A 10,843-nucleotide genomic window follows, 5' to 3' on the forward strand; every position below is an offset into this window, starting at 1 on the left:
TGAGACGGGTTTCTATGAAATTAGCAAGGGACAATTTCTTATTCTGCCGTTGCTTTTCTAATTAAGGATTCAGGTTTATGGCTGCCCTTCCAGCCAGGTTCACTCTGAACCAGCAGATTCAATTGTTTGGAAATAGGACTTGGGCTCTGGAGTTTAATATTCCTTGGTTCAAGTCCAAGTTCTACCACTTACAAGTGCTGTGACTTTGGGAATTTCATTTCTGGGACTCAACTGTAAGATGGGGACAATAAAATAAAATAGCAAGTTTAATTTGATCTCTTGAGTGGATGCCCAATAAATCTTTAATTTCACTTATTTTCCTTTTATGGAATCTTCCTTCCAGGATTCTGCTGGACCAAATGAACCTTTGAACCTGCTGCATTTAGTCATCTGTTTGTCTGCCAATCTATTATCTATCATCTATCTATCTATCTATCTATCTATCTATCTATCTATCTATCATCTATCTATCATCTATATCATCTACCTATCTATCATCTATATCATCTATCTATTATCTATCTATCATCTATCATCTATCTATCATCTACTTACCTACCTATCTACTTTTGATCTATCTCCATCCATCCACCTAACCATCCATCCATCCATCTATCCATCCATCCAACCGTCCATCCATATTTTGACCATTCCTTCTTCCCTTTCTCTACCAACCCAAACTTATTCTTCCTGTGTTCTGTCCTAGAAGCTCTCTGGACATCTGAAATTTATCATATAAACAAATTCATGGAAGTATTTATAGAACATTTTAAACTCAAGAGGATCTTGAGGATTTTAGTCCATATATCTCTTAATTTACTTATGGAAAGAAGTTGAGTAACATGGGTAATGTTTCATGGTCTAGTGGGAATATTACACTAATTTGTGTAGGTTCCCTGGCCTTGAATACAGTGAATCTAAATAGATGAAGTATTTTTCCATGCTGTATTTTGTCATGACGAAAGATGATGCTAATGTTGATGACGGTAATGATGTTGATGATAATAACAGGCATTCTTCTCAGCCCTTTCACACACCCAGGACTATACTTCTTTTTTACCTCATTTCATTCTTCACAAAACCCTTGGAGGCATATGTCGTAATTTTATATATGAGAAAACAGACATAGAGAGGTTAAGTGATTTGCCTAAGGTAACACAGCTGTTAAGTGGAAGAACCAAAATTTGAAAATTCCAACCAAAATTCTTTGTCAGAATTCAAATGCATATTCTTACTCCCTACCTTCTTCACCTGTCTAATCAGGCCAGAAAGTGATGATGAAGATGATGATGATGGTGGTGATGATGGTGATGGTGTTGATGATACCACCAAATGCTTATTGAGCATTTACTATATGTCAAGCACACTTTTGAATATGAATTAACACATTTAACCTTCACACCAACCCAATGAAGTTAGCACTATTATTATGTCCAGTTTTTAGATGTGACTACCAAGGCACAAACAGGAAGTTAAGGAACTTGTCCCACAGCTGGCAAATGGTAAATCAAAATTCCAGCCCAGACACTCTGGTTTTGGTGACTTCACTCCAAACCACTGCATGGAGCAGCCTATTTTGCAAAAGCCAGGAGTCTTATAGGCTGGGCTGTGAAGTAGAAAGCAAGGCTGTAGGACAGTTCCTACAGGAAAGCCATGTGTACACGTCTGGCTAATAAGATAATGTAGGCAAAGGCACGTTGTAAACTCTAAAACACAATCATGGCTACCACATGGCCCGCAACAGCCTGCCAGGTTGATTATCAGTCAGGAAGTCTTACTGGCTGTGCCTGGGATGCAGACTCTGTCCACTGACAGCTCATAACCAGAATAGTCTGGAACTGGGACTGCAGACCCAAATGCCCATGGGGCCAGGGAAACAATGTGATTGAGTGAAGGTGTTAGGTAAGAAACACAGCTATTGTTTACAGACTAGACCCATAAGAATAGTTTTTACTTCAAAAAAAAAAAAAAGGCTGCTCACATTTTTCTTAACATACGAAGTCACTTCTTCCTTTATTTTTCAACTCTTAAAAGAGAAAATATTAGAAATCTCACTTTCTTCATAATCCTCCCAAAAGTGGAGTGATAAATAACTCATTTGCTACCCAGCCTTGGAACGGGAGGGAGATGGGTCTTGGGGTAAAGGAGTGAGCTCTGGACTCAGCAGAGGGGGCAACTCCTACTCAGCAATTATTGGCACAAGTACCCTATATTGGTGAGGGTCTATGAGGAAAACGAAAACACATCAATCATTTTGACATGGAGAATGGTAAGGAATGGTTAAGCAGAGACTAGAGGACTGAGAAGACAAAGGAGCACCCTGAGATAATGTTGAGCTGATAACTGCAAGAGGCTGCCACACTGCTGGTGCTGGGGAATGAGCGGCAGAGGGAGGGGGCTTCCTAGAACAGGGAGCTGTGACATCTAGTATGGTAGCCATCAGCTCCATTTGGCTTTTGAACACTTCAAACGTAGCCAGGCCGAGTTGTGAAATCCTCTATGCATAAAATACATACGGAATTTCAAAGACTCAGTATAAGAAAAGGATGCAAATTATCTCACTAATGATGTTTTTAATATTGATTACATGTTGAGATCACAGTTTGGATAGACTGAGATGAGTAAAATTTATTGCTGAAATTAATTTCTCCAGCTTCTTTTTTAAAAATCATTTTTAAAGTGGCTACCAGAAAATTTCAGATTACTTCTGTGACTTGCATTTGTGGCTCTCATTGTCCTTGTCTTGGACAGTGCTAATCTAGGACCTGAGAGCAGGGGCGCCATAGAGTGTGGACCCAGGCATCTGAGAGGGAATGCCGGCTAGCTGGTGCCTGAATATCAGTGAGGGCTACCACTGCACTCGTTGGGAGGTGTGGATAAACCACAGACTGGAACCTCTGCCCTGTCGGGGTCAGGAATGGTTGCTGGTGTGTCAATGACAGGAAGAGGAAGGACCCAGGAAGGTATGTGTTCTTTCTTCCTCCTCCAGCCTTTCAGACTCTCCGTCTCTAACACCTTCTATGGGCAGAATCTAACAGGAAACCAGCTGGCACAAAAGCAATGTTAGCAGAGTCCTCGTGCCAGCATCATGGACCAGACAATGAAAGCATAGATTTGGGTATGGTTTAATAACCAGCATGCCGGGCTTTGTAAGAGTTACTTGTTTTTCAAGAGAAGCAACTCTACATTTCTTTTTATGAGAAATTTTCCTAGTTCCAAATGCTGCTGACTAAATATTTTCCAAAACATTATGCATCCAAACAAATTACATCTGTAGTTCACATTGCCTGTGGGCAATAATCTGGGGACTTTAGTCTAGATGTCCCGAGATCCCCTCCAGCTCTGAGTGTCTGTGGTTCAATGAGCATTTAATTGAGTGTAATAAAGATAATAGAAGTTCTCTGGAGAGAGAGCACTGTAGGCTGTGGTCCGGGAAGCCTTCCTGGAGTTGGGGAGGCCTGGACTAGGGACTTAGATATTCTTTCTTATAAAAAGACCCTCCTGCAATGTCCCTGGTCAATCATTTATAGCTTTCTCATCTGCTTGCCTCCAGGAGACTGCAAATACTGGTCCCAACATTGTTTATACCTGAAAGTGAAATTTACCTGGGTCACAAGCTGAGTTCCTGATCGAGGTCCAAACGAGGAGGCCCACTGACAACTCAAGACAAGTGATGACTTTCAGACCAGGGGTGGGGGATAAGGGGGCATCTCGAAACTGCTCAGATACAGCGGATCTTCTCTGTTGTGGTATTTTTGTTGTTGTTCATATCAAAAGAGGGTGAATCTCAAAAGTAGAAGTGTTTCCATTTCCAACTGTGTTTGTTTACTGATATGGGAGGAATAATATGTAATAAATCTTTCAGAAATTAAAATGCTAATGCTAATCTTAAAAGTTTAATAAGGAAGACACTTTAAGTGTGCTTTTGCAAATCTAATATGGAATGATTATTTGCATTTTAAAATTCTGAAAATTATAGCCTGGATCATAGTGTTGTCCAAGCCAGGCTTTCCTCTAAGGAAAAACAATATATGCATTCCTTTGTTTATAAGAAAAAGTAGTTGCAGGTATACCCTCTGATTGACTCACCCCTGATTTTGGCTCCTGAGTCTCATGGGAGCCCCACTCTCCTGGATGTCCCTTTCATTCGGCCATCTTCACTGGAGCCCACTGAAGGCTCCAACTTAAAGAATCCCTACAGCCCCTGGGGTTTGGAACTTGGCAGTCTTCCATTCATGCCCTGTTTCCATGCACCTGGTTGGAGGCTACTTCTGAATCTGGTTGGGATTAGCTAATGGTAGCATCTGTAAAGAATGTACATTCTGTGGACTTTGCTCAGCAAAGTGCTTCTAAACACTTCACTTGTGATTTGCAGATGAAAGCAGGTCTATCGCACAAGCTCCAGCTGCAGACAATGCATTAACATATGAGCAAAAGGTGACTGACCCAGAAAATTGGCTGTGACATGGCTAGCCACCTCTAGGGTGACTTGGGATAAACTCAAGCTAACGGGGAGGCTCCATGCTGAGTGGTGGCAATATCAACAGACCAATATTTTTGTAGAAATAGAAATTCAAGATAAATAAGAGAAGGTACCTCATTCAAGGCTTCCTTTTGAAGCAATGATGAGTGTTTTCTTTGACTTTCTGTTGACTTTTGTACATACTCCAATTCAAAGTTGCTGGAATGCAATTGTATGGTTGATTCATTCTTCCACTCATGTATTTATTAAAATGTCTAGTGTAGGACAATCACTTTGCTAGACACTAGGCATATGACCAACCACAAAACAGTCTTTACCATCATAGAACATACTCCCTACCAGTGGGGAAAGACAGTAAGAAGACAACTGCAAGACAGTATGTACATTCTGTGATGGAAGTAAGCACAGGGTGATATGGAAGCACAGAGAAGGCAACATACCTAGTCTGAGGGTGTCAGGGAAGCTTCTGGAAGAAGTGTGGTGTAAACCCAGCACTGAGCTATACATGTGACATAGCCATATGATGATAGGTCTTTCAAAGCTATCCCAAGTTTCTTGCAATAAACCTCCATTTCTGAAAGTCACCTGCGCATGACCTTGGGTCTCTAAGGAATTTTTCCCTAGTTGACTAGTAAAAGTTTGGAGCTTAGTGGCCTTAGCAGATAAATCTTTGATATAGAGAAACACTGATCCAAGCTTCTACCTTACCTCCAGCCCATGTGTTGGACATGTTTGAAAAGTGTGATGGAGCACCCACAGGCAGTCATTGTAGAGAAGTCAGAAAAAGACAGTGGGTAGCTCGGACCCCTCTCTGACTTGTATGCACAGAACTTCAGGGAAGAATTAGATCTTAGAATATGGAAAAGAAAGTGGCATGCCCCCAGAAGTTTAGCAATTCTTTCTAAATTAACACTGCTCTTTACTAGCCATGCACTTAGGTGTGAGGTGAACCCCAACCTCAATTCTATTCAATTCCTGCCCTGACATGAAAGCTTAATTCAAAACTCATCTCTTCTCCAGGTGGAATAAATACTTTTTTCCTCCTGTATTTCCATAGTGCATGTTCTCTGTTCCCTAACATCATAGCTTTCTGTTGGGGGGCAGGTGGGAGTGGCCTATGGATGTCTCCAAAACCCTGAATAGATTGAGCAACCCTGGAAAGCAAGACCCACTTTTTCTCAAGTCCTTGCACATCATAGGAATTCCAAAAATAATTTTTTAAAATGAATCGTTGTGTTGAATTTGCCTTAAGTCACAGCCACCATCCTCTGGACAGACAACTTGGCTTAGGAGCAGTTTTTATGCTTACTGGTATTTGGTTAGGAAGGTATCTACAGATGAAGAGAATGTTGGAGAGAATTTGAAATTTTAACACACATATTGCTCCCAAAACTTGGCTGGAGCTGCACATGACACCTATTACAAAGAACCTGAGCTTTGGAGAATTAAATTCTGTTCTGTTCTGTGACCTGTATTTCCTGCTGTGATGCTGTCACAAGGACTACTTTCCTGGGTCAGTGTCTTAGGTGACTCTTACAAGAAGAGGTCAAGGGCTATTATAATGGAGTACAGTGAAGAGTGTGCATTCAATAAATGTTAGTTCAGTTCTTACTATTATCTCACAAATCTGAAGAATTGGAATCTCATAGGTGAACTCAAATGACAGAATACAACATGGTTTTGAGCTTTCTTCTTGTTCTTCTTCTCCATCCCTCCCCAATACCATGACCCTCTGAAACTTCACTCTTAGTAGTTCATTCTTTTGTAACTAACACAATCTTATATTAAAAGACATTCTCTCCCCTGTGGGAAGTAGCCATTCAGATCCTATGAATGAAGCTCAAAGATTGTTTTTTTCTGCTGTTATCAGTATAAAGGCATTGGTCTTGGAGGACACGGAAGGGGTACATTTCTTTGAAAAGGAAGTTTGGATCATAGCACTGGGAATTCAAGTTTTAGCACTAGGAATATTTACTTTCTAAGAAACTGCTTAATCTTTGGACCCGAATGTTGGAGTAGGGGGTAATGGGATATGTGTGCCCCATTCCTTGTGGAAGGAGATCCACTAGCTTAGTGCTCCTTTAGTGCTCCTGACCTCTCTCAACCCTCCTGCCTGGGCAGTGGAGTGTCCTACTGGATCCATGATTTTGAGAAGGGAAACTAGATGCAACCCTCTGCCCTCTCCTTGCTCTTGTGAAGGAAACACACATTCTGCTGGCTTGGCTTCCTGTCACGTGCAGAGGCAGGCCTTCTGGGGAGGTCTTCAGGTCTGCAGGGCCACCTCTGACTGGCTGACTAAGTCTCTCTAATTCATTCCAGGAAAGCTGCATGCCTGCAGATATAAACCACATTCTCCATATCGACATTTTCCATAATAAGGCTGTATTTTGATATCCACATAACTTAACCCATATTTAACTCTAAAATGATTGAAAACTTGGTCAGGAAAGTGGCTCCTTTGGGATCCCCCCAACTCCGATATATAAAAATCATCATTCATAATTCCCCCATTGCCTTAGCTGTCAGGAAATCCAGATTCCAAATGATTAAGTGGTCAACTTAAGTTTACTAATACACAGCAAGATGTAAATAAAATGCAAAAGGATTTTGATATAACTTTCCTACTTTTCTTGTATAAGGAACTGGTGAAATCACTTGGCCAGTTGTGAATAAAAGAATTGTTTTTATTTGTCATGGTCCCAATTTCTCTTTATTAGTTGCTCAGGTTCTGCTGGTTTTCACCAGTTTATCCCCCATAACTTTGGTCCTAGGTCAGTCGCTAGGGTGTCTGCTTTTCCTTGACTGTTGACATGATGTGAGACTACAGACCAAAATCTTGGTTTCTGCATACCATTGTTCGAAACTAAAATTATAAATATAAGCCCTTAAGGAAAACTATTTCTGAAAAGGCATGGCCCCAAGAATGGATGCCCTGTGCCTTCACATGGCCCTGCCCATCTCAGTCTGTGATAGTCCTCCACATCTGCATTTCTTCCTTTCAAGCCTGCCTGGCAGTGTGTTTATATTCCACTCTTCTCGGCAATAAGAGCAACCCTTTGATTGGGGTCTGATCTGAAAATGGATTCCTCCTCTGAGCAGAAACTCAGACGTTATTACATCGACTATAAAAATGATTAAACATGTCTCTCTCTTTCCCAAGCACAGCAGCTAGAGTTTTATTGTTTAACCACTTCATGCCCACGGTAATGGGGTTTACAGCTTCACCTCCCCGAGCCTCAGATTTTTCAACCCTGAGGAACCAAATATATGTTCTCTGGCCTCCAAGTCCCTATTTCCCCTTTCTTCCTTTCTAAGTGAATCAGGTATCCATAGAAACAATTGAAGATTAATACTCAAAATAGACAATCATTCGTTACTCTCTTAACAATACAACAAAAATAAAGATGGTGTTAGGAACAATCTGAATTCTTACAATAAATTATGAGGTTCAGTTGCAGAATAGAAGTGGAAAGGAAGAGGGCACCCCTCTAAACATTTTTTTGAGCTTCTGAATATAAAAATCATGAAGTCCAGAGACAAGCAATTATCATACAAAGGAGCACCAACTTTCATAAGCACTGGATTTTGTCACTTAACAAATACTTCCTAGGATCAGGTCCTGCCAGATTTCAGTGGTACTGTGGTGCCATCCATATTTTTATGATAGAGGGGACCCGGGTCAAGCTTGTCCTACTGTGACCTGAAGGCCCTCACTAGAGCAGCTGCAGGAAGGTTCTAGCCCACTTTCTTGTTTTGTGTTCTTTGTAGCGCCATCACCATCTGAGGTTACTTATTATTTTCCTTCTTCCCCAACTAGATTTGCTGGGAGCGATACCTGAATGATCTATCTGGATCACAAGCCACATCCTTGGCTATTGGAGAGTAGAACTCCTTGATTTCCAGTCCTACCAATATTTCACCCAATAAAGAAGTAAATAGACCATTGTTACTAGAAGGAAGGAGAATGGGTGCTACAAGGCCAGAAGACAATCCATGTCAGTTAGTACAGAGTGAGAGAGAGAGAGAGAGAGAGAGAGAGCACATGAAGATGCAGAATGACTGCACTGAGCCATGACAGAGGGAAGCAATGGTTCATGGAAATAGTGGGGCGTGAACTAGAATTCCTCTGGCTATAAAACTTGGAGAGTGAGTTGAGTTAGTTGACTGCACCTGATATCTAAGATACAGGTAGATGGCTGCTGTATTTTTTTGATTACCAATGGGTGGACCATTTGTCATATATTTATTAATAATCATAGTTTTATAAATTGTATCATACTCTGCCTATTTTTTCCTCAGTTTTATCATTTTTGCAATTAATAAGTGATTTTTATCTTAATAGCAATGATAACCATTCGTGTAGTAGATTTGTTATACTTAATTCTCCCAGTTAATGATTTCCTTTTGACCTCCATGTTGTGAAGAAGTTTTAAATTTTTACAACATAAAGTCAAATAATTTTTTTCACAAAATTTTCTCTATTGTTATTGTGCTTGGGAAGTTGGTCTCTTAGATCAGAGAGATATTATAGCTGTATTTTCTTCTTATTTTATGCTTTTTTTAAAAAAATATTTTATTGATTTATTTGACAGAGAGAGAGACAGCGAGAGAGGGAACACAAGCAGGGGGGAGTGGGAGAGGGAGAAGCAGGCTTCCTGCTGAGCAGGGAGCCCAATGTGGGGCTCAATCCCAGGACCCTGGGATCATGACCTGAGCCGAAGGCAGACGCTTAACCAACTGAACCACCCAGACACCACTGGAATAGGTACTATTATGGGACTCATTTGACAAATGAGGTCTAGAAAAATTATTTATCTTTATGAAAATCACATAGCTGATTAGAGGCAGAGTCAGGGTTTAGGCTTAAGTCTGTCTCTCGCACTTGTGTATGAGAGAGTCCTCTAATTACTTTGTGTATTTTATTTTTTTTTATCTTAGGAGAGTTTTATTGTTTTACCCATAGATGTTTTGTGCTTTTAAAATTAAGATTATTGGAGAATAAATAAATAAAATTAAGATTATTTCTAGATATTTTATATGTACTTTTCACTTTTGTTTATTCTATTTCTCTATGGTTATTTGTGACATATATAAATCATGCTCATTTTTATATTTTGCCATTTAGCAAACTGTTAAAAATGCTTCCAAGGGGCGCCTGGGTAGCTCAGTCAGTTAAACGTCCAACTCTTGATTTTGGCTCAGGTCATGATCTCAGGGTTGTGCAATCGAGCCCTGTGGAGGGCTCCATGTGCTGGGCATGGATCCTGCTTAAGGTTCTTGCTCTTCCTCACCCTTTGCCCCTCCCCCGCCTCTCTCCCTCTCTAAAAAAGAAAAAAAAATGCTTTAATTTGATTGTCTTGGATTTTCACCAGCAAAAAATGATAACATTAATAAGATGGCAACTCTCTCCAAATTGATTTACAGATTCAACACAAACCCCATCAAAATTCCAGCAGTTTCTTTGCAGAAATTGACAAGCTAATCCTAAAATTCATATGGAAATTCAAATGACCCAGAATAGCCAAAACAATTGTATGAAAGGAAAACAAAGTTGGAGAAATCATATTCCCTGATATCAAAACTTACTACAAAGCTACACTAATCAAGACAGTGTGGTGCTGGCAGAAAAACAGGAATTCAGATTAATGGTGTAGAATTGAGAGTTCAGAAGGAGAAAAAAAAAAAAACACCCCTCACATTTATGGCTAATTGATTTTCAACAAGGATGCCCAGATAATTCAATGGGGGAAAGAATAGTCTTCCTAACAAATGGTGTTGGGACAACTGGATATCCACATGCAAAAGAATGAAGTTGGACTCTTACCTCATACAGTTTGCAGAAGTTAATTCATAAGAGATGATTGACCTAAATGTAAGAGCCAGAATGATAAAACTCTTAGAAGAAAACATAGACATAAATCTTTGTGGTCCTGGACTAGACAATGATTTCTACAAATGATCGTAAGCTCATGAACAGCTCAATATCATTAGCCATCAGAGAAACTCAAACCGAAACCACAATGAGATAGCACTTTACACTCACAATGATGACTGTAATCAAAAAGATAGACAACAATGTGTTGGTGAGCATGTGGAGAAATTGGAACCCTCATACTTTGCTAGTGGCAATGTAAAATGGTATAGCCACTTTGGAAAACAGCCTGGAAGTTTCTCAAAGATTAAACATAGCATTACCATATGACCCAGTGATTCTACTCCTAAGTGGAATCTCAGGCAAGCCTGAGAGAAATTAAAACTATATCTACTTAAGAAACTTGCACACATATGGGTATAGTGGCATTATTTACAATAGCCCGAAGTGGAAACAACCCAAATGTTCATTAGTTAATGAATGGTTTA

Source organism: Callorhinus ursinus, unplaced genomic scaffold (assembly GCF_003265705.2).
Source record: "Callorhinus ursinus isolate GAN/ISIS: 27379988/994484 unplaced genomic scaffold, GSC_fseal_2.0 scaffold4, whole genome shotgun sequence".
Classification (NCBI taxonomy): domain Eukaryota; kingdom Metazoa; phylum Chordata; class Mammalia; order Carnivora; family Otariidae; genus Callorhinus; species Callorhinus ursinus.